The sequence below is a fragment of the Rutilus rutilus genome (assembly GCF_951802725.1).
Source record: "Rutilus rutilus genome assembly, chromosome: 4".
NCBI lineage: Eukaryota > Metazoa > Chordata > Actinopteri > Cypriniformes > Leuciscidae > Rutilus > Rutilus rutilus.
In genome coordinates, this window is record NC_140212.1 from 24,883,790 (window position 1) to 24,908,832 (window position 25,043).

Here is a 25,043-nt window from a genome sequence, read left to right on the forward strand (position 1 = left end):
ATTTTTGGAGTATCATCCGCAAGTGAACAATACCAACATGAGATCGTGTCTGCCCTTGCTGGAATGGAGGGAGTTGAAAACATCTCTGATGACGTCATTGTGCATGCGCCTGACCATAAAACACACAATAACAGTCTACATGCTGTCATGAAACGTCTGAGAGAATGCGGGCTAACTCTGAATCCTGCAAAATGTCAGTTCAGTATGGATCGCTTAAATTTTACGGGGATTCTACTCACACAAAAAGGTATCGGGCCCACTGATGAGAGAGTCAGGGCTGTGGTGGAGGCTCGAGAGCCACAGAATGCTTCAGAGGTTCGGAGTTTTCTTGGACTTGTCAATTACAGCAGCAGGTTTCTTCCACAATTTGCAACCTTGGCAGAGCCCTTGAGACGTCTTACCAGAAAAGACTCCAAATTCGTCTTTGGTCCTGAACAGAAAAGTGCATTTAAGGCTCTGAAAGGAGAACTTGCAAAATCAGGGACCTTAGCATACTTTGACAAAGACGCACCAACCAAAGTTATAGCTGATGCCAGCCCTGTAGGGTTGGGGCTGTATTGACACAGAGTCAAAAAGGACAAATGGTGCCAGTGTGCTACATCAGTAGACGTCTATCAGATTGTGAGAGAGGGTACTCCCAGACCGAGAAGGAGGCCTTTGCCCTTGTATGGGCCTGTGAGAAGCTTCACCCATATGTCTATGGAAGACAATTTGATCTGGTCACAGACCATAAGCCATTAGAGACAATCTGCAGTCCACGCTCTAAGCCCTGTGCCCTCATTGAGCGGTGGGTTTTGCGTCTTCAACCTTACGACTTTAAGGTTGTCTATGTTTCTGGAAAAGAGAACATTGCAGATCCCTTGTCAAGACTTCTAGGAAGCACAGCAATGAGAGAGAAGCACTTACATGATTCGGATGAGTATGTGAGATTTGTAGCCATTAATGCCACCCCGAGAGCCCTAACCACAAGGGAAGTGGAAGAGGCGTCAGAAAAAGATCCCGAACTAATAGAGGTGAGAAAAGCTATTGAAAGTGGACACTTTGAAAAGTGGATGACATATGCAGCTGTTGCTAGGGAGCTATGCGTGGTAGGTTTTTTAAAACTACGTGGAACACGCATTGTTCTTCCAAAAACACTACAACCACGAGCAATAGCACTTGCCCACGAGGGACACATAGCATGGTGAGGAGCAAAGTATGGTGGCCTGGCATGGACAGAGCTGCCGAGAGATATTGCAAATTATGCCATAGCTGTCAAATTGTCTCTCGTCCGGATGCGCCAGAACCATTGCGGGATCAGACACCTGAAAACAACGCCTAAATGGGCTCAAGCGAATGGTGAAGTCGAGCACCAGAATGCCTCCATCATGAAACGAATCCGCATTGCACAGTCGGAAGGACTTGACTGGCAAAAGGAACTCAGGAAGTATGTTACAGTGTACAGAGGAAATGTACATAACACCACAGGCAAAATCCCCGCTGAACTTCTGTTTAAAAGAAAAATGAGAGGCAAGTTACCTGAACTCACATCAGTAGACAGAGATCTCGAAGTTCACGACCATGATGCTGAGAAAAAAGGAAAATATAAACTGTATGCAGATGAACATCGCAAAGCAGATTTCTCAAATGTAGTTGTTGGAGATCGGGTTCTGATCAGGCAGGATAAGACAGACAAGTTTACCACACCTTTTAACGCAACACCTCACACAGTGGTCAGCAAAGCTGGGAACAAAATAACGGTCGAGTCACCCACCGGAGCCCAGTACAGTCGCAACACAACATTCGTAAAGAAATATGTAGAGAGCGAGAAAGGGAATGCTGACTGTCCACAGATTCAGATCAACAGACATTGTCAGAGGAATCAGAGAGACTTGTGCCTATGGTTGAGTGTCACCAAGACATTACATATGTCAAGCCCAAAAGACGAAAAAAATTACCTCAAAAATTTGCTGACTTTGTCGTTGGTTGAACTTTTGAATGCAGGTTAAATGCAGACAACATTGTTGACATGTTCATGGTTTGATATTATAAGTGAGTTTAAAATAAGTTGAAGAATGTGAAAATCATCAGTTAGATGAATATGTTGTTTGTTTGGCAATACTGAGACAACAGTATATATTGTATATATACAATATATGTATGTATATATATATATATATATATATATATATGTATGTATATATATATATATGTATATATATATAGTGTGTGTGTGTGTGTGTGTGTGTGTGTGTGTGTGTGTGTGTGTGTGTGTGTGTGGTTTAAAATTGAATTTGAGATCACATTAAAGGTCTCTATCCGACTTTGGAGGGGATGTCATTTGGAAAGTTATCAAGCGTGTCGGCAGAGTGTATGAGAGATATCTGATTACACGAGAAAGCAGATATATAACAAAGACCATTGAGAGTTATTATTTGTTCAGATTCAACTTCATCATTAATCAGTTTACAGAGCAGTCACTCAGACAGCAGAGCAGATATTTTGATAGAAATACAACAAACATTATAAAAAATTAAAATGATGGCCATTGCAGTTATATTTTTGTGGGTGCCAGCACATATTGGAATCAAAGGAAATGAAATGGCAGCTAAGGCTGCAAAGGAGGCCACAAAAAGAGAATACATCAATGTGGCAGTTAACATCAGTAAGATGGAAATAAAGAGCATTATTAAACAGAGCTTGAAGAAAAGGTGGCAAAAGCAGTGGGAGGAAGAGAGGAAAGGATGGTGGTTTTACAAAATTCAGAGGAGAGTGGGAGAAATGAGATGTGCAGGAAGGAAAAGGAGAGAAGAGACAATTGTGACCAGTCACGGAAAGTAGGGACACAAGTCGGTTCTGGGGCATTTTGAGTTGTTCACAGATTCTGAAAGTGTAGTCTCCAAGCTTTCCAACGATGTGTAACACAATGAAATCTGATAATATTTGGAGAAGTTATGGCCATTTAAAGGTAGGCACTCAAAAACGCACAAAGGGGAGAAAACAGCGTCTGAAGATTCTCACCTTTCTCCTGCTGGGAGTGACAATAGGGCTCATTTACATCTCATTTAGATAAGCCATACCCCCCTGTAAAGCTGTAAGCACGGGGGGAGCAGAAAGGCCAGGAAAATGTGCCATCAAATAAAAAATAAAAAATAAAGTTTGCAGGTAATATATAAATAAATGTCTCTTAGCATCTACCGATAAAACTGTATAGGCAACTCTTGTGTACACTGAATAAAAAATAAGATAAACTCTAGACAATGTTCAAATCAAAAACAGTGCTATGTGATATATAGGCTATAGTATGAGTAGGCTATTAGTAGGCTATAGCATTCATTTCGTTCGTTTTTTAAATAAGATACTAGCTGAAATGTGTTTTTTTAAATCAAGTGATCAAAGTGCTCGTTGCCGCGGCGATCAGTGACGCAGATGCATTGTCTTCACTCGACGCACGCTTCAATCCGTTGCGCATACTCTCAATTCGTTCTGTTTAATATCACAAAACATAATGCAAACGTTTGCGTGTCCCAGCTTGATATACAACCACTGCTGAACATAATCGTTTTGATAAGAGAAAAAAACTATACGAAAAAAAAAAAAAACTATACGAGGGCGGATTCGAACTCAGACCCTCTGACTCTACTGGCGAACGCTTTACCTCTGGACCATGAAGATACACATTAGATAAGTTGGTGGATCTATATATTGGCACTGACAACATGCATTAGGCTACATCTCATTAAACAACAAATTAAACCCCATGTAACCTACTATTTAAATCGATTGCTGGACATCGTAATGTTATTGGCGTCCATCTTCATTGAATTTTGAAATCAGATAGAGCCGGCCAGAGCGCTGCATAATAAGTAGCCACGCCGGCTTATTCAGTATGGAAATTCACACCGACAATGACACGCCCCTACTGCGTGCTAGAATCTCCGAAAAACAAGCCGATTTCAAAATCAAAATGTACGCTTTTAAATATACCAATACTGCTATCTCAAACATGCAGAGGCTTCTTCGTGATCTCAACAAACAGATTCTGCAAAAAAACGAAAATCACAAATTTTGAAAAAAAAAGCTTCTTTCTCATTTTGCTCGAAAGTTGTGCTGCCGACTTGTGTCCCTGGTTTCCGTGACGGGTCACAATTATATCTAGACTTAGATTTGGGCACACAGGATTAAAAAGCACTTTATCTAAAATAGGTAAATGTCATATGGAGAGATTATGGTCCATTTTATTTCATGTTGTGTTTTCGTGTGTATTTGGCACTGTTTTTTTTTTTTTTTCGTTTTCTTACTTTGATTTGGTGTTCTTTTGTGATTTATTTTACTATGCATGCTTTATTTTGGTGATTGTTTGACCATGATTTAGAATGTGGGGTAATGCCCCCGTATTCTCCTAGGTGCCCGGACCACAGCTGGGGCACGTTCAAGTTCAAACCGGTGCGCAACGTTTTGCTACGGTTTCCGGGTTGAATGTCATGTTTCCTGGAAACGGCGTGCACCGGTGTGCAACGGGGTTTGAGATACATTTTCTCTTGTTTGGTGGGTGTGTCAGAACTGCAGTCCAATCAGCAGCAACATGTATATAAAGCACGTGGTATTAAAGTGAACTCGCACAATGGGTTCAAGGAAAGTAATTTAAAAATGTGTTCGATGCAGCTCGGTATACGCAACAACTGAGGATATTAGAAGACATGTTTGACATAAGTTTTATTGTAAAAATATAGGATATCAACATAATGATGTACTTGTTTATATTTTTAGCTTCATTGTAACTGTATGACATTTGGTATAGAAATAAACAATGGTAATTAAGTGCTTTTCCTAAAAATGAGAAAGAAAATACAGGGTATTAAAACAGTATGACCTACAAATAAAGTCAGTATGTGAGGCTAAATAGATGTGTTTTAGTCTGAATTAGGTAAAATGTGTGCTTCCATTTCAGTTTCAGCAATCCCTTCACTCGATTGGGATGTTCTCTTTTGTTCTGGGCAGCAATGCAGTAGGCCTAACTGTAACATCGGGCATATTTTGTAGTATTAAACACATATTTATACCGACTTCATCAGGCTCCGAAAATTCTTCACAAAGAACACAAAGAATGGCCTTCTCAGCTGCCATAGTTGCAACTCTTGCGTCATCAGAACAGTGTATTCAACGCATCACCGTTTCTGTTTAAAAAACGTTGTGCCACGCCAAATCACAGACTGTTCAAAAAGCGAAGGAACTGAAACTGTGTGTCTGCTACCCTGTGAACTCTGCTTGTTGCAGCTCTGTTCTTCACGTTTTACTGCTGGATGGTAGTCGCGATTGTCTTATTTTGTTGCTATGATCGTTGCATGGATCATTGTCTGCTTGTGTCGAAGCCTGAAGTTTGCTGATGTGCCGGTCCTGCTATCAATCCGGTGGCTGCTTTGTGTCTTCGTCTTCCCCTCTGCTGCGCTAAGATTGCTGCCGTCCTCTGCTGTGCTGTCCGGAGCCCTGCCTCATCCGTCCTGGGCCTGTGGTTTTGTGGAGTGCTGTTCAACAGGACTGGGAGTCAGATTCGTCTGCCAGTTTATTGGTGAGTGACGCCCTGTGTTAAGTTATGCTGCCTTGCCTCGTCCGAAGTTGGAGAGTTCCAGTCTGTCTGCCGTAGTCATACCAATGTAATATCCATCCATATATATCCTATGCATTTTTACGAATTGCAGTGATTTAATTGGGTATTGCACGATTGATAGCTCTTCTACTGTGGTGTTGTGCTTATGCTGTGTTTGTTATCTACTGTGGAGACACTGGTGGCTTTCTTTCTGTTTGTGTGAGTGTTGTGCTCGTGTGAGTGATTGACAGGTGGCCTGCTGTGTAGACGCCACTGCCTGGCGCGAGACGGACTTGTGTTAGAGGAACCTCTTATAGACTGTGGGCACCTAGCTACGGACTTCCAGTGGATTTTTGAATATGTTTGTCCGATGTCCAGCTTTTAAGCTTGAGTGAGAGAGTGCGTGTGTGCACGGCGCACCCCTTTTTACTATTGTAATTAGAGATTATAATAAATATATTTTTATATTGAAATTGTTGTCTTGGTAAATCTGTTGTGTTGCTCCCACCAAACTAAAGGAACTTGCAAGTAAAAGAAAGTTATTTTATTTAATAGAGTCCCATCTCTCCAATTGGGTGGCGTAGTCGAGCTACATTGCTTGTATCACATAAACATAACACTGGAAGATGTGAATACTGTGGGCAACAAGAGACAATAGAATACGTCATGGTACACTGTAAGAAATATGAGGGGAAAAAGGAGGGAAATGTATGGGCTGAAATATGTGCCACCAGAAACTGTATTTGAATCATTTATATTTGAATTTGAATTGCTAAACTTGAATAATTGCATTGGAAAACTGAATTTGAATCACATAATTTGAAATTGTATTGTTTAATTTGAATAATTGCATTGAAAATCTGAATTGTATAATTTGAAATTGAATTTATTTGTTTGGAACTGAAGTTCAATACAATTTGATCCTCACTGAAAATTCAACTCTATATATCCTCACATTCAGTTCTCACAATTCAGATCACCAAATTCAATTTCAAGTTACTGTGACAGACATCCGGGTAGTTGGAGGATGAAGGAAGAGCAATCAAGCGCAGATCGATATAGATAGAGTTCAGTGTTGCAGGATCATCACTCAACACTAAATATGCCAGACTGTTGTGCTGCTTATGGATGTTCGAACAAAAGAAATACAATTTTTTTATATATTTTTTTAATTACAGCAAGGGATAACCTTTCACAGGTGAGAATGTGTTTTATGATATACTATATGCCGCCTTCGACCTCCCAATCTGAGGTCCGGCGGCGGTGGGAGGTGGAGAGTTCCGTGGCCCGCAGCACCGTCTCTTCTCCCAGGCAGGAACACAGCTTCACCTCGCTGCTGCACCGGTCCCCGCCAAAGACATAGTGGTGATCGGAAGGATATTCCACGTGACCTGTACGTATATTTCGGCGGGAAGTTCCACTGCCTTTGCCGGTGGCCGGCAGACTGAGAGAAACTACAGCGGGGCAGCAGAGTTCGTCTGCAGCTGCAGGATCTGGAGACTCACTGCCCGCTTCCTGGGAGCCAAAACCGACACAACGCTGCTGGAGGCCCAGGCTGTACTGCTGGGCCCGCTGGAGGGAAGGGAAGCCCGGGAGAATCAGAACCAGGACTGAGCGGAGCGGACTGTCACAGGCTGCTGAAGTTTAAATCACAGGTTTCCTAAAGGAAGTCTGGCGGGACTCGGACTATGGACGACGAAACCTGACTTTAAGTCTCGTTGATTAAATAAATCCATGTAGAAATAAATGAATAAATTGTGGAGGAGTGAGCCTGGACATTTCAGTCTGTTTAAACTTCACTTTGAAGCAGAAACGTACTCGGTTACTAGCGTAACCTCGGTTCTCTCTAGAGAGGGAACGAGTACTGCGTAAGAACTTACGCTTGGGGGAAAGTCTCTTTCCGTGAGATATTGAAGCCAAAAATTATCCTTTAATTTTTATATAATGCAAAACGCGTTGCAGCAGCATACAGACATAGGCGAGGCACCTTTGTGCGCCTATTGGCTGCTCTGCGGCAACTGCAGCAACCTATCGAGAGAGGCCCTGTTGACGCCTGACCAATGGGGGTGCTTCGTGCCCATTTGCATAGCGTCCCGCCGAAATAGGCGTGGCCTAGGGCTATAAATATAGCGTCGATTTAGCGTCGTGGTTTTCATCGCCGGAGCGAACCAGAGCGAACTGCAGAGATCTCCCTCTCTAGAGAGAACCAGGGTTACGTTAGTAACCGAGTACGTTCTCTTACGAGAGGTTCTCTCGTACTGCGTAAGAACTTACGCTTGGGGAACACAATGTAAAACACCGTGCGTGCTTGAGATCCAATACCAAAGTCCCAAGGGCATGTGCCCGGGGCCCATATGGTACATGATCATCAGGGACTCACAGAGAGTCCAGGAAGAGAGGCTAAAGCATCATTCCTGAATAGGTAGCATCCCACCAGGGAGCATTATAATAATAGTGTTCCACGCAGTCAGGGCAAGGTTATTGGCCTGATCTGATGAAAAATATGGGTCTTACAGTTGCCCTCAGGGCTGTATGATCGATCTGTGAGCATTGCTCGAACAGTTTCCAGCATCTGAGCCGACCTCGGGGCAGATAGTACTGGCTTATTAGACCGACAACAGCTTAGCTTGCAAAGCGGGAACTTCCAGGTTATAAAACCTGATAAATGTAGACGGGGAGGCCCAGCCTGCCGCCATACAGATATCATGTAGAGAAATCCCACTGGACCAAGCCCACGAAGAGGCCATGCCTCTTGTGGAGTGCGCTCTGACACCTAATGGGCACTGTAGGCCCTTAGAGATGTATGCCAGCGCTATGGCATCCACTATCCATCTGGATAGGGTCTGTTTCGTTACAGCTAGCCCCTTAGAGCGTCCGTAGAACGAAACGAATAGCTGCTCTGTCTGTCTGAAGGCAGACGAGCGAGACACATAAGCTCTTAATGCCCTGACAGGGCAGAGCAAAGCGGCGTCCTTCTCCTCCTCCGGGACCGGTAAGGCCGACAGGGAAATGACCTGGGACCTGAACGGTGTGTTGAGGGATTTAGGAACATACCCGTGTCTCGGTTTGAGCCTGACAATTGAGTCATTTGGCCCAAACTCCATACATGTCGCGCTTACTGAAAGCGCTTGTAAGTCCCCCACACGCTTAACTGAAGCAAGAGCCAAAAGAAACGCTGTCTTGAAGGACAAGTGTTTGATATCCACAGATTGGATTGGCTCAAATGGGGCACCTTTCATGGCCTCCAAGACCGTGGAAAGGTCCTATATGGGAACTGAAGGGGGTCTGGGAGGGTTTAACCTCTTTGCTCCTCTTAGAAAGCGAATGACCAGATCGTTCTTCCCGAGTGACTGGCTTAGCGTTGGTTTAACAAACGCTGCTATAGCCGCCACATAGACCTTGAGCGTGGAAGGGGTTCTGCCCTTTTCCAAAAGCTCTTGTAGGAAGGAAAGAACGTTCGTCACCCCACAGTCCTGGGGAGACACGCCACGGGCTGTGCACCAGCTAGAAAACACAGACCATTTTGAGGAATAGAGCCGTCTCGTAGAGGGAGCTCTAGCCTGCGTGATCGTGTTTAGTACTCCCGAAGGGAGGTGAGCGGGTACCCATTGATGCTCCGGGCGAGGATGCCAAATCGAGCCCTTGGCCTGGGTGAGGAGGTCTCTCCTCAGAGGTATCGGCCATGGGGCAGAGCTCGCTAGTTGCATCAGAACTGGGAACCAGACCTGGTTTTTCGAGAACGGAGCTACTAGTAGCACCGAGCATCCATTTTCCCTGATCCGCTCTATTACCTGAGGTATGAGCGTAATGGGGGGAAAGGCATAGAGCGGGCAGCGGGGCCATACGTGGGCCAGCGCGTTCCTGCTCTTGGAGAAGTATATCGGGCAGTGAGCGTTTTCTTGAGACGCAAACAGGTCTACTTTCGCTTTGCCGAACTTCTTCCACAGCAATTGGACTGTCTGTGGGTGGCAATTGGACAATTCTCCTGCCGGAACGTTGTTCCTGGACAGTCTGTCTGGTCCCAAATTCAAATGGCGGGCACATGAACTGCTCTCAGTGAGCGCAAATTGTGCTGGACCCAAACCAGGAGGTGTTCCGTCAGCCTGTGAAGGATTCGGGATCTGAGGCCTCCCTGGTGATTTATAAAGGCCACCACCGCCATGTTGTCCGAACGGACTAGAACGTGTCCTGCTATCTGGGGATAGAAGCGCCTGAGCGCATTGTCGACTGCCATCATTTCCAAGCAGTTGATGTGTAGGAGCTTTTCCCATTCTGACCATAGGCCAAAGAACAGTCTGCCCTCGAGCAGCGCTCCCCATCCCGAGGTGGAGGCGTCCGTGGACACCACCTTCACACTCGAGGAAGTCCCCAGGCTTACTCCTGACCGGTTCCAGACGGTCGCTGTCCAAGGTTTCAGAGCTGAAATGCATTTCTGATCGACCTTGAGGCGAAAAAGACCGGAAGTCCACGCTCTGCGCGGCACACGCGCTTGCAGCCAGAACTGAAGTGGGCGCATCCGAAGGAGCCCCAGCTGAAGTACTGGTGATGCTGCGGCCATGAGACCCAGCATCCTTTGAAACTGTTTGAGCGGGACCATAGCGCCGCGGTGGAAGCTTTCCGTCATGCGCTGAACGGCCAGTGTGCGTTGTGGCGATAACTGAGCTGTCATTGACAGCGAGTTCAGATCTGTGCCCAGAAAGTATTTTTCCTGACTGGGAGACAGAGAGCTCTTCGCCCAATTGACTGTGAGACCTAATTTCTCGAGGTGCTCGAGCAAAATGGTCGTGTGTTCTATGAGCTCTGTACGAGACTGAGCCAGAACTAGCCAATCGTCCAAGTAGTTAAAAACTCGCATTCCCCGAATTTTCAGGGGAGCGAGGGCCGCGTCTATGCACTTCGTGAACGTACGGGGTGCTAAAGACAGGCCGAACGGTAGGACTGTATACTGATATGCCTGGCCCTCGAAGGCGAATCTCAAAAATCGCCTGTGATGAGACGCTATTTGTATCTGGAAATACGCGTCTTTCAGATCTATCGACGCAAACCAGTCCCCCTGGCGAACTTGCGAGAGGATTTGTCTGGTCGTGATCATTCTGAACGGGCGCTTTGAAAGCGCTTTGTTCAGCCGTCTTAGATCTAAGATGGGTCTGAGACCCCCGTCTTTCTTTGGCACCAGGAAATATCTGCTGTACAGGCCCCCTTCGCTCTGAGCTAGAGATAGGGGTTCTATGGCCCCTTTGCTCAGTAGTTTCGCTATTTCGGCTCGAAGTAGATGAGCTACTTCCGTTTTCACCGTAGTTTCGACTCGCGCCTTGCAGCGGCGAGGGCGTCGAGCAAACTGTAGCGAATAGCCTCTTTTTATAATGTTCAGCACCCATTCTGACACCCCGGGAAGCTGTGCCCATGCAGTCGCATGAAAAGCTAGGGGTTGAATGAAGTCTGCGCTCTGGCCGTGACAGTGTGGCGGCTGAAGAGCTTTTATGTGCTGAAACATAGATGCCGTGTTTGCGGCAGACGAGGCGGGGGGGCGCGCTGATGACATGCAGTGTGCAGTGTATGTGGGCACTGGGCTGTGGGCACATTCACTACATTTAACGCGCAATCGACCTGAGTCGATTTTATGAGCGCGAGCTCTGTGTGAAGAGCTGTGTTTGTGTGTAGGAATGAGCACGTTATAGTGGGCATTTTTTTCTACACTCGTAACACCATCGGCCGTGGCCGGAATACCAGAAATTACACTCTTTGAGGGATATATCTGGGTCGCGCGTTTGTAAGCAGGCAAGCGGGCCGTGTTACAGACTTGTTTACTGCTAAATAAGCTGGAACAGTCACATTTTCTGGAACTGAGCGAGCTGCTAGTTTTGGTGGAAGTCTGGCCGCAGCGGGACTTGAACACCGTCGTTTTCCTAGAAGGGCTAGGACGACTTCGAGGCCTCGGGCTTGATGTCAATCTTTGGCCGGGGACCACGTTGAGGGCGGCGGGCAGCAGAGCGAGAGCGCGGTCTCGAGCTTCGGGCCTGCTTCCTCTGTGAGGCGGCGGCGGCGGGCGGTGGCTGCGGCTGTGAGCTTCGAGCAGACGGCTGTTTAGAGCGACCTGTCGCGGAGCTAGCGCGCTTAGGCAGGAAATGTTTCATGGCCTGCGATGTCTTCTGTACCTCAGCGAATCTGTCCGCAAAATCCTTGACGGACGATCCAAAGAGCCCAGCAGATGAGATGGGAGCGTCGAGGAACGCAGCGCGCTCCGAGTCCGGCATCTCAGACAGTGTTAGCCACAAATGTCTCTCAGCAATGGTGAGAGAGGCCATAATTCGCCCCACGGCCTGTGCAGCGGATTTTGTAGCGTGAAGAGCGAGGTCTGTGGCGCTTCTTAAATCTGTGACGCTTACAGCTTCCAGTCCTTCCTCGTCAAGTTTGCAGAGAAGGTTGGCTTGGAAAACTTGTAGCGTGGCCATTGTATGCAACGCAGCTGCAGCCTGTCCAGCGGCGGTGTAGGCACGGCCGTGCAGTGCTGAGGTGGTGCGGCAGGCTTTAGAGGGAAGTGCAGTCTTAGCGCGCCGTCCAGCGGAGGGCGGGCAAAGATGATCCGCAACAGCTTCCTCTACAACCGGGAGGGACTGGTATCCTCTGTTTTTAGCATTGTAACAACATTGGCTATTGAATCATTCGTCGTTGGTTTGAATTAACAATTTCAAATACTCTGTGTTGCTAAAAACATTTCTTTTTGAATACAAAAGCTGGTGCACTTTGAACTTGTGAGTGCAAATCATGCTTTGGCTCCAGCTAGTCGGCAACAAATGGTCTTTCGCAACACTTTATTGCACCTTGGAGGATAACCAGGCAACACCTTCCCTTAACTTTGCAAAGTTCTGCATTCCAAACCCCCTTCCCCTCTCTGGACCACAGAGAGATAATGAAACATTCTATGTGACACACACACACACACACACACACACACACACACCAAACATCCTTTGGGTGCAACTTCATATAGAAATATGGCTCTTGAATGTATACCCTCCGAAATGTATGTGTGATTAGTTTGCTTTATAATAGAGGTGTGGTTTCGAAATGTATTCTTTAATCAATAGTGTTTTAATTAGAGAATGTTCACCAACATTCTCTGGCAATTGGCTTCCCCCCCACTTTGTTTTTATTGCCCTAACGGAATGTCAAGCAAACTGAGATTCCAGGAGAGGAGTAGGAATAAAGTGTTAATCCTACATTTATGTATAACCACTTAAGAAATGTATAAACAAGGATTTGATTTTCCCATATCAAATTTGTGTATCTGCAATGTTATCGTGTATTAATCAAAACTTTTAAATGTTTGTAATTATGCATATCTTATGTAACTTGGTGTCCCTACAATCTTCCTATGACAAGTTTCATATCTCTGTAATTCTCTCAATCTAACAGAGTCGAATTTCAATAGCAGAATGCAGTAATGTACATTGTTTTATACATTGCACATGTCTTGAGCAAATCGTCTCAAATTTGATATCCCTCATTACTCATTCGAGTAGGCGTGGCTTACGAGACAAAGAAAATTTTCCCGCTCTGAAATCTCTGAAGGTTATTGGTCGGCGTATGCACAGAGGCGTGAACCCATCTTTTTCCATAAAAGACCAACTCAAAGAGTTCTTCAGAGAGCACTTTTACGAACCCTCTTCGCCAGCGAGAAGATCCATATGGCTCCCTAAGGGAGCATTCTCCGTTCTCTATTTTATTTTCTTTAAGTCTTTTCTTTATTTTCGTATTCGGACTCAGCGAAGCAAACGCAGCAAGGCAACTTCAACTCAAAGAAAAAGACTCTTTTGAAAATCCCGCGGCCGCGCTCAACCGAAGCAAGCCCTGCTTCCTTAAAGAAACACACGCACGAACTCTGCGTTCTTCAACAAAGAGAACCATTTGGCAAGATAAGTTTATTGAACTTTTAATGTGATTTGATTCCTTGTTGTCTCTCAAGGTTACCCTGCCTGTGACTTTGCCTAACTGTGATCGATCTTTGATCGCACATGTTAGTTTCACTTTCTCTCATCTCTCTCATTGTCCGATTTCTCTCTCTCTCTCTCTCTCTCTCTCATTTTCGTTATTCGTTTAGTCTTGTATTTGTTTACGTGTTCTGTATATACATACCTATTTACTCTGTGTGAATCGTAGTTATGTATTCATTAGTTCAATTATTAAATTCCATATATTCCTGATTGTCTCAATGCTCATTTACGAAGTCAATGATTTGTTGATAAAGCTACAGAGCTGATTTGTTACTTTTAAGTAACCTAATTTTATAAGAACAGGAGAGTTGTTTTCATGGCCAGAAAATAGCTTTCTTTGAATTATAAGAAAGAGATAATTTTGTTGAGAAGTTGATGGAATTAATTTGACGACCAGTTTGCGGGACAAACAACTGTTTAATTAATACATTAATTTCCCTTAAAAATTATTCTGATTAATTGATCTGAAAGAGGGACCTTTTTGTATATTAATGATTAAATTATAATTCATTGTAATTGAATATTGATGTATACGAATGGGTCTAAATTTCAGCTTCAATAATTTATTAATATTGTAAGAATATAGATGAATCAACCCGATTCATAATTTTGATTCCCTATAATCATTTGAGCTAAGTCATATTCTTTTACAGCATCATCAACAACGGAGAATGCAGCAGAAACAGAAGTTTTTACACGGGCTGAAAAAGGTGCAGACCAGGATTTCGCGAGTTCTTCGTGAAGCTCAGGAAGAAAAGGCGCGGGTCTAGACGGTGTAGCAACACGGTCCCCTTTTAGAAAGCAGCCATCCAGTCGGTTGCGTGCTGGCTCTACGGGCACTGACCACTCGAGGCCGAGGCTCTCAACGGCCTGAGAGAGCAGACGCATCAGCTCTGACTCAATGCTGGCCCGTTTCCCAGACGTTTCGCGAGCAGGGGGTGCGAGATCAACAGAGCTCGGATAATCCTCACTGCCTGACGCTAGGATAGAGCAGCTGTCCTCCTCCGCTATTTCCACATCATCGGACTCATCCGCGACAGAAACGGCGGCAGACAGCGGCCGTTGTCCGGGGGTGATAGACTCGAGTGAAGCGGGCGGTGAAGCTGGCGGGCGAACCGGCGAGCTTGCCTCGGTGGGAGGAGGTTCAGGGCCTCGCTGAGCGCGGTGCTTCTTTCGGCGCGGCAGCGCGGCGGGCAAGGGTGCAGACTCGTACCAAGCGAGTCCGCAGAGTCGCCATTGACATCAGCTCGCAATGAGGGCATCCGCCGTCGGCGAGTGCGAGAGCTGCATGATCTTCTCCCAGGCAGGAAACGCAGATAACATGGTGGTCCCCGTCGCTGAGAGGGGCTCTGCACGAGCCACAGAGAGTGCGAGACATCTTTAAAAAGACGCTCAGCTCTTTTAGAGAGAAAAGGTGTGTGATTCGCGGGGCGAAAACACACTGCAGTAAAGGATATAGTGCACCGGATAGCGCAGCAGGAATGACGGCAGAAGGCGGCTCGGCCAGCGGCTTCGATGCAGACTCGTCCCGCTGAAAGGCTTCTTCAGACGGCACGGCTTCTCTCAGGATCCAGCGATGCGTGAGCTCCGCTTGAAGAGATGAAAATCAGTGAACCAGCCTCTCGACGCTATATTTATATCCCTAGGCCACGCCTATTTCGGCGGGACGCTATGCAAATGGGCGCGAAGCACCCCCATTGGTCAGGCGTCAACAGGGCCTCTCTCGATAGGCTGCTGCGGTTGCCGCAGAGCAGCCAATAGGCGCGCAAAGGTGCCTCGCCTATGTCTGTATGCTGCTGCAATGCGTTTTGCATTATATAAAAATTAAATGGAATTCCAAATTTTATTTTGCCGTAAGACTAACTTTCGGGGTGCAGAAGTAGCCCTCACATTTTTAATAGCTTTTCTGAAGCGATGTGCTGGATCCTGCTGAACGTCAGCAAGCTTCCTTTCGTTCTCCATTTGCTCGATGACTTTCTGTTAATCGATTTTCCATCTCCGCAATCTTCAATTTTGGACATACTTAAACTTATCTTTAGTGACGTCGGCATTCCTCTGTCCGCGGAAAAAACTTCGGGACCCTCTACTTCATTAGAATTTCTAGGGATTTCTTTAGATTCAAATCTAATGCAAGCTTCTCTTCCCCCCGAAAAACTTTCAAGAATCAGGTCTTTCTTGGAATCTTTTCCCTCCCTGCATTCCATATCAAAGCGCGATTTGCTTTCGCTACTCGGACACCTAAATTTCGCCATGAGAATCATACCTCAAGGCAGGGCTTTCATCTCACGTCTGTTAACTCTGGCCCATTCCGCAGCAAAACTAAGCGATCAGATTCAACTAGACGAAGGCTGTTTGTCTGACATTAAATTCTGGAAAAGATTGCTTAACGATTGGAACGGCATTTCTTTTTTCTACAACGACAATTTTGAATCATCGCTTCAACTCCAATTATTCACTGACGCGGCCCCTTCCATCGGCTTCGGGGGGTTCTTTCAAGGACAGTGGTTCGCAGAAAAATGGCCTAATGACTTTCCGAAAACAGCATCCGATTTCGTTTAATCCGCGCTTTACGAGTTATATCCTATAGCCGTTGCCAGTGTCATCTGGGGCCCACAGTGGTCACGCAAACGTATCACGATGCTCTGCGATAACGAAGCCACAGTCGCTATCATTAATAAAGGTAGATCATCTTGCAATACAATCATGCCTTTTTTGAGACGGTTAATTTGGCAATCTGTCGTTTTTAATTTCATTATTAAAGCTGAACACATACCCGGCCGCTGCAATGTTATTGCTGATTCTCTCTCTCGATTTCGATTTCAGACTTTCAGACAGCTGTGGCCATCAGCCTAACCCCTAATCGCTCCCCGGGCGCCACACAAAGGCTGCCCGCTGCTCTGGGTGTGTATCCACGTTTGCAGTGTGTGTGTGTGTTAACTACTCACTACTCTGCTCCTAATGTGTGTGCATTAACTTGGATGGGTTAAATGCAGAGGTCAAATTCCAAGTATGGGTTACCATACTTGGCCGTCACGTGTCACTTTCACTTTCACTTTCACTTAGCAGACATGATACTAAACTAAACGACCTGCTTACGTCAGTGAAACATTACATTTCTAAAGGCGTCGCTCCCTCTACACTTAAAGCCTATACGTCTGCATGGTCTGCTTTTCTTATGTTTTGATTCTCCTTCCAAATTTCCGTTTTTCCTATTCTTATTTCGACCGTTTGCTCCTTTCTCGCTTTTAATTTTGAAAATCGCAATCTTAAAATTTCTTCTGTTCGCAGACTCCTCGCTGGCATCCAATTCTACGCGAAATATTATAATCCTAATTTCCAAAGCCTTTTTTCTGAACCATCCGTTCGTTTACTGCTTAAGGGGTTAGGTAAATCTTCCAGCAAAATAACAGACAAACGCCTGCCAATTACCCTGCCTTTATTGCGAAGACTAATCATTTCTGTCCGCAATGGCCTTTTTTCTTCATACCTTAACATCCTTCTAGAGGCAGTGTTTCTATGTGCCTTTTATGGGTTTATGCGTCCAGGGGAATTTACTTCAGAATCTAATAAATTCGATCCAGCCCGTGGCATTTCCTTTTCCGATCTACGCTTTGGACCTAAAATCTTCACACTCTTTCTTAAGCACTCCAAAACTGATGCTCAAGGTTCCGGCGTCACTTTAACACTGTCAAAACTCGATAATAATTTCTGTCCCTTCACAGCTATGGTTAAATTTCTTAAAATCCGGCCTAGAACTCCTAAATACGCACCGCTATTTATATTACCGAATGGAGCACCCCTTTCCAAAGCACTCACTTAACCACTGTCATCAAAAGCTGCAGCCTATCCCCCTCCCTCTATACCGGCCATTCATTCAGGATCGGGGCAGCTACCGCAGCAGCTGAACGAGGAATCTCAACGTCAGCTATTAAGATCATGGGCAGATGGTCTTCTTCAGCATTTGAATCATACATCAGACCTGATTCAAAAACCATCCTCGAAGCCCAGCAAGCACTCCAATAACAAATCAGGTAAATTCCATACAATACTGGTGGTGGTGTTACGATAACGGCCTTGCGTGGCCTCGTCTCCATGCGAAAAAAAAAAAAAAAAAAAAGGGCCCGCCTAAGTTGGCTTACCGAGGCTATATATGTACGGTCTATCAAGCCCGTATATGCATAGCCTAACACGGCGTTATCTCTGTGGTCTATCGAGGCCGTATAGTATAGCTATGTGGCATCGTCTGTGCGGCCTACCGAGGCCTGTCTACGTTCGGCTAACGCGGCCATATCTGCCGGTCTATCGAGTCATGTATATCTATAGCCACAAGGTATCGTCTGCACGGTCTATCGAGGCCTATTATGCTAGGTCTAACGTGGCTATATCTGCGTGGTCTATTGAGGCCTGTTTATGATAGGCCTAACGTGGCTATATCCGTGTGGTCTATCGAGGCTTGTGTACGTCTAGCCTATCGTGGCTATATCTGCGTGGTCTATCGAGGCCTGTATATGTCTGGCCTAACGTGGCTATATCTGTGTGGTCTACCGAGGCCTGTATATGTCTGGCCTAACGCGGCTATATCTGTGTGGTCTATCGAGGCCTGTATATGTCTGGCCTAACGCGGCTATATCTGTGTGGTCTATCGAAGCCTGTATATGTCTGGTCTAACGTGGCTATATCTGTGTGGTCTACCGAGGCCTGTATATGTCTGGTCTAACGTGGCTATATCTGTGTGGTCTATCGAGGCCTGTATATGTCTGGTCTAACGTGGCTATATCTGTGTGGTCTATCGAGGCCTGTATATGTCTGGTCTAACGCGGCTATATCTGTGTGGTCTATCGAGGCCTGTATATGTCTGGCCTAACGCGGCTATATCTGTGTGGTCTATCGAGGCCTGTATATGTCTGGCCTAACGCGGCTATATCTGTGTGGTCTATCGAGGCCTGTATATGTCTGGCCTAACGCGGCTATATCTGTGTGGTCTATCGAGGCCTGTATATGTCTGGTCTAACGTGGCTATGACTGTGTGGTCTATCGAGGCCTGTATACGTCTAGTCTAACATGGCTACATCTGTGTGGTCTACCGAGGCCTGTATATGTCCGGTCTAACGTGGCTATATCTGCGTGGTCTAACAAGGCTGTTTACGTTCGGTTTAACACTAGAACTGCCATGGCGGTCATTTTGACCGTTTTGAATTTTATATCTGCAATAACTTTGGTGAAAAAATAAATAAAATCCTGCTGGTACCTGACTTTTCCTAAAAGTGTCTGTATTTTCATTTAAAATGTTTTTCATATAAATTACTCATAAGGCAAAAAAACAAATTAACATATTTACCTATTTCGGCCATAGACGGTCAGATTGACCGCACTGAATTTCGCGGTATTATTATACATATACCAATATACACAACGATAAAATGTGGTAAAAAATACACAAAACATATTCCACAACAAATCATTTAAATGTAATGATATTCAGAACAGAACAAGAATGAAAAAATAACTATAAACAAGCCAAAATGAAATCGGCTACTTTCAAGCGAAAGTGAAAGTAAGCGGCGTTGGGCTCACGTAACTCTCTAATTAGAATCAAAATGTTTCAACATTTGCGATGTATTTGGATGGTAAACTATTCTTTATTATGCTTTGTACTTCACTCACGTTCCAATATCGACGGAAAAAATCTTCACATGCGCAAAATGGTACGAATTGTAGGCTACTGACTATATAAACAGAGCAGTGGATTTTTTATATGTTAGGTTGACTATTTTATTATTATATTTTATTATGGCTATAATGAACAGGCTGCGATGTCAAGATTGCAATGCTGTAATATGGTGTGTGTGTGTGTGTGTGTGTGTGTGTGTGTGTAAGGCGCGGGCGCGATCGAACAGTGTAAACATGAAAACAAGCTGCTCCGTCATTTTGGACATCTACGGATATTATTATTTATAGATGTATAATTAAACTTGTTTAAATGTACAGTTTGGTGTTGTTTTGTTTTTAAAAGATATCCTAATACAATAAATGCATTAATCTCTCAATTGGGTATTTATCATTAAAGATATAGAGTTTGGAATCTAGCGGTCAAAATGACCGCTTGCGGCAGTTCTAGTAGTTATGGAATTCTGGCACTTTTAGTGTTAAAAAAAAAAAAAAAAAAAAAAAAAATCATTCTACCAATTTTGGGGGGAGGCTGGCCCCGTCCCGGTGGATCTTAATCCACCTACTTTTGGGGATCGGCTGCACCCCTGCCTTCGTCTTCAGGCAGGAGATGCAGATCCGCTACCCTCGGATTACGAGCTATGGACGGGGCCTACGCCAAAGAACTTTACAATGCTTGCCGGGCTGCCAATAAATATATGCTTTGTTACATCACTTTATCTTCCGAGTCTTTCTGGTAGAAATGGAAGCTTTAGCTAAGTTCTGCCAGGAAGACTCAATCACTACGTCACTTATTACCTCATCTCTATCCAATCACGTCTTTATATTTTCTGTATAAAAGATAGGTACTTACTCATGTTTGAGTTCGCAGATGCTGACGCGACAACAACCTCCATCCTCTCCACCACCACCAGGATGGTCCTGTCCATACCTTCTAGGGGGGTCGGCTGCGCCCCTGCCTTCGTCTTCAGGCAGGAGATGCAGATCCGCTACCCTCGGATTACGAGTTATGGACGGGGCCTACGCCAAAGAACTTTACATTGCTTGCCGGGCTGCCAATAAATATATGCTTTGTTACATCACTTTATCTTCCGAGTCTTTCTGCTAGAACTAAATAAAGAATAGTATATTGGTATTTAATATTATTTTAATATAGGGCTATTTTCTGTCCAATTTTTGTGTTATATTATTTTATTGGTTTTACCCAGGGGGCAAAACACCTGTTTTTTAGGAAATCAGACATGGGCTGCTGTAAAAGGTTGTCATATAAAAATGAAATCTATGATGTCTGAGGATCACAACCTGGGTGGCCAACCCGGTCAACAAGCTGCTGGAAACTTGTAATTAGGGTCAAAACAATGTTACCTCAAATTCGGCTTTAACTCCCAGAATCACCCAAACATGCTAAAACGGTTTAATTATATTAATGAATCGTGAGCCTTATCTCCCTGATACTTTATGCTAGAATCAAACTGAGCACACCTTTAGAAAGAGTGGAAGATAAGCTTTCATCTGATGCCTTGATTGTACATGTAATTAGAATGTAAGAGTTAACAATGCCTCTTAATTCATAGGTAGGCAAAAAAAAAATATATATATATTGAACATTCCATTTGTAATCGGTAGCATTCTTTTCCCTTTGTTGTTGTTAAAATAAACAAATTACCATGTAAAGTTAACTTACTGGATGAAATCATATTTTGATTTTTTTTTTTTACTAACCAGACAGTCCTCATGGCCCATAACACATTTAGAGGGAATTAAATGTCAAGCCTATAATAGCCTGTCAATTCAAACAAGATCCAAGAAAGAAGTTTACCATTAACTGGTGTTAATTGTATAGTGCTCTGTTTCTGTATGTACAGTATATCGTTTGCATATTTATGCAATATCAATTATTTGTATTGCAATGTCTATTTCTAATATTCTTTCACAAGTGGGATAGCTTTATTTATTCTATTGAAATAAAAAAAGGGATTTGAGGATTTTGGGTTAGGCTGGTTAGTGTTCAATCCTGGTGTTTGGAGTGAGAGACAAAGGTACTGACAACTAAATGCTGAAAGACTAAAACACACAGGAGTCATGTGTGGAGTAGGTTTAAAAGTATTTACTGATTAAAACTGTTACATTAAGTAGCAATTTGTACCAAAAAAAAAACAAAAAAAAAAACGAAACACACAAACAGATTACAATTCAGGGTGATAACTAATTTCTGTAATAATGTTTATACAATTTGTTTAGCTGTTTCGGAATCACCGCTGCTGTCGCTGCTCTAGTGTTTCAGCATGCTGTGTCCTGCTACATTTGGTTGCCAACCCCTAGCAACGGCATCCTACACTCACCTAAAGGATTATTAGAAACACCATACTAATACTGTGTTTGACCCCCTTTCGCCTTCAGAACTGCCTTAATTCTACGTGGCATTGATTCAACAAGGTGCTGAAAGCATTCTTTAGAAATGTTGGCCCATATTGATAGGATAGCATCTTGCAGTTGATGGAGATTTGTGGGATGCACATCCAGGGCACGAAGCTCCCGTTCCACCACATCCCAAAGATGCTCTATTGGGTTGAGATCTGGTGACTGTGGGGGCCATTTTAGTACAGTGAACTCATTGTCATGTTCAAGAAACCAATTTGAAATGATTCGAGCTTTGTGACATGGTGCATTATCCTGCTGGAAGTAGCCATCAGAGGATGGGTACATGGTGGTCATAAAGGGATGGACATGGTCAGAAACAATGCTCAGGTAGGCCGTGGCATTTAGACGATGCCCAATTGGCACTAAGGGGCCTAAAGTGTGCCAAGAAAACATCCCCCACACCATTACACCACCACCACCAGCCTGCACAGTGGTAACAAGGCATGATGGATCCATGTTCTCATTCTGTTTACGCCAAATTCTGACTCTACCATCTGAATGTCTCAACAGAAATCGAGACTCATCAGACCAGGCAACATTTTTCCAGTCTTCAACTGTCCAATTTTGATGAGCTCGTGCAAATTGTACCCTCTTTTTCCTATTTGTAGTGGAGATGAGTGGTACCCGGTGGGGTCTTCTGCTGTTGTAGCCCATCCACCTCAAGGTTGTGCGTGTTGTGGCTTCACAAATGCTTTGCTGCATACCTCGGTTGTAACGAGTGGTTATTTCAGTCAAAGTTGCTCTTCTATCAGCTTGAATCAGTCGGCCCATTCTCCTCTGACCTCTAGCATCAACAAGGCATTTTCGCTCACAGGACTGCCGCATACTGGATGTTTTTCCCTTTTCACACCATTCTTTGTAAACCCTAGAAATGGTTGTGCGTGAAAATCCCAGTAACTGAGCAGATTGTGAAATACTCAGACCGGCCCGTCTGGCACCAACAACCATGCCACGCTCAAAATTGCTTAAATCACCTTTCTTTCCCATTCTGACATTCAGTTTGGAGTTCAGGAGATTGTCTTGACCAGGACCACACCCCTAAATGCATTGAAGCAACTGCCATGTGATTGGTTGATTAGATAATTGCATTAATGAGAAATTGAACAGGTGTTCCTAATAATCCTTTAGGTGAGTGTATGTAGCATGGAGCAGTTCTTCTGACAACCTTTAACCAGAGATGGGCACAAATACATCAAAAAGTATTTAATTAAAATACAAGTAATTTGTAATTTGAAAATACAAAAATATATTTTTTACAGTCTTCTGTAGTGTAAGTGTGGCGTTAGGTACGTGTAAGAGTCTAGAATATTGCAATATTATTGTTTAGTGCAGAAGATGCGCTTTTAACGTACATGTTGCCACATACTGTCATAATAAAATATAATTACGCATATAACAATATATTTGTATTATTTACACAAAAACTAGTTAACGCTGCTGTGAGCGTGTTTCTAATAGCGCGGCTGTGACAAAGTTGACAACTTTCTTTCTTCCGACTGCCATTATCTATTTTTTTACTCTTTTTGAAAGTTGTGAAAACACTGTTGTGGCGTTTTTCTTTTGCTATTTGAGCAAATTGGAACACAAAAATATATATTTAATGTAGTCTTTCATTCACTGCTATAGAAGTTAACCCAACTATGATGCCTTCCACTTCTGAGAAACCCAGAAATGTGAACAGGGTCAATAGGATGTGTCACATCACGTGATTTACTTGCCAAAAACTGTGATAGGCAATTTGGTAGTCCTATTTGTATTTTATGTCTATGGTCCTAGGGATAGTTCACCCAAAAAGGAAAATTAGCCCATGATTTACTTACCCTGACGTCATCCTAGGTGTATATTACTTTCTTCTTTCAGAAGAATACAATCAGAGTTATATTAAAAAGTGTCCTGGCTCTTCCAAGCTTTATAATGACAGTCAATGGGTATATTTTTCATCAAAGTGCATCTGTCCATCATAAAAGTGCATCTGTCCATCATAAAAGCGTATCTATCCATCATAAAAGTACATCTATCCATCATAAAAGTGCATCTATCCATCATAAAAGTTCATCTATCCATCATAAAAGTGCATCTGTCCATCATAAAAGCATATCTATCCATCATAAAAGTGCATGTGTCAATCATAAAAGTGCATCTATCCATCATAAAAGTGCATCTATCCATCATAAAAGTACATCTATCCATCATAAAAGTGCATCCATCCATCATAAAAGTGCATCTGTCCATCATAAAAGTGCATCTGTCCATCATAAAAGCATATCTATCCATCATAAAAGTGCATCTATCCATCATAAAAGTGCATCTATCCATCACAAAAGTGCATCTATCCATCATAAAAGTGCATCTGTCCATCATAAAAGCATATCTATCCATCATAAAAGTGCATCTGTCCATCATAAAAGTGCATCTATCCATCATAAAAGTGCATCTGTCCATCATAAAAGTGCATCTGTCCATCATAAAAGTGCATCTATCCATCATAAAAGTGCATCTGTCCATCATAAAAGTGCATCTATCCATCATAAAAGTGCATCTGTCCATCATAAAAGTACATCTATGATGGATAGACACACTTTTATGATAGATAGACACACTTTTATGATGGACACATGCACTTTTATGATGGATAGACGCACTTTTATGATGGACACATGCACTTTTATGATGGAAAGATGCACTTTTATGATTGACAGATGCACTTTTATGATGGATAGATGCACTTTTATGATTGACACATGCACTTTTATGATGGATAGATGCACTTTTATGATGGATAGATGTACTTTTATGATGGATAGATACGCTTTTATGATGGACAGATGCACTTTTATGATGGACAGATGCACTTTGATGAAAAATATACCCATTGACTGTCATTATAAAGCTTGGAAGAGCCAGGACACTTTTTTATATAACTCTGATTGTATTCTTCTGAAAGAAGAAAGTAATATACACCTAGGATGACGTCAGGGTAAGTAAATCATGGGCTAATTTTCCTTTTTGGGTGAACTATCCCTAGGACCATAGACATAAAATACAAATAGGACTACCAAATTGCCTATCACAGTTTTTGGCAAGTAAATCACGTGATGTGACACATCCTATTGACCCTGTTCACATTTCTGGGTTTCTCAGAAGTGGAAGGCATCATAGTTGGGTTAACTTCTATAGCAGTGAATGAAAGACTACATTAAATATATATTTTTGTGTTCCAATTTGCTCAAATAGCAAAAGAAAAACGCCACAACAGTGTTTTCACAACTTTCAAAAAGAGTAAAAAAATAGATAATGGCAGTCGGAAGAAAGAAAGTTGTCAACTTTGTCACAGCCGCGCTATTAGAAACACCCTCACAGCTGCGTTAACTAGTTTTTGTGTAAATAATACAAAT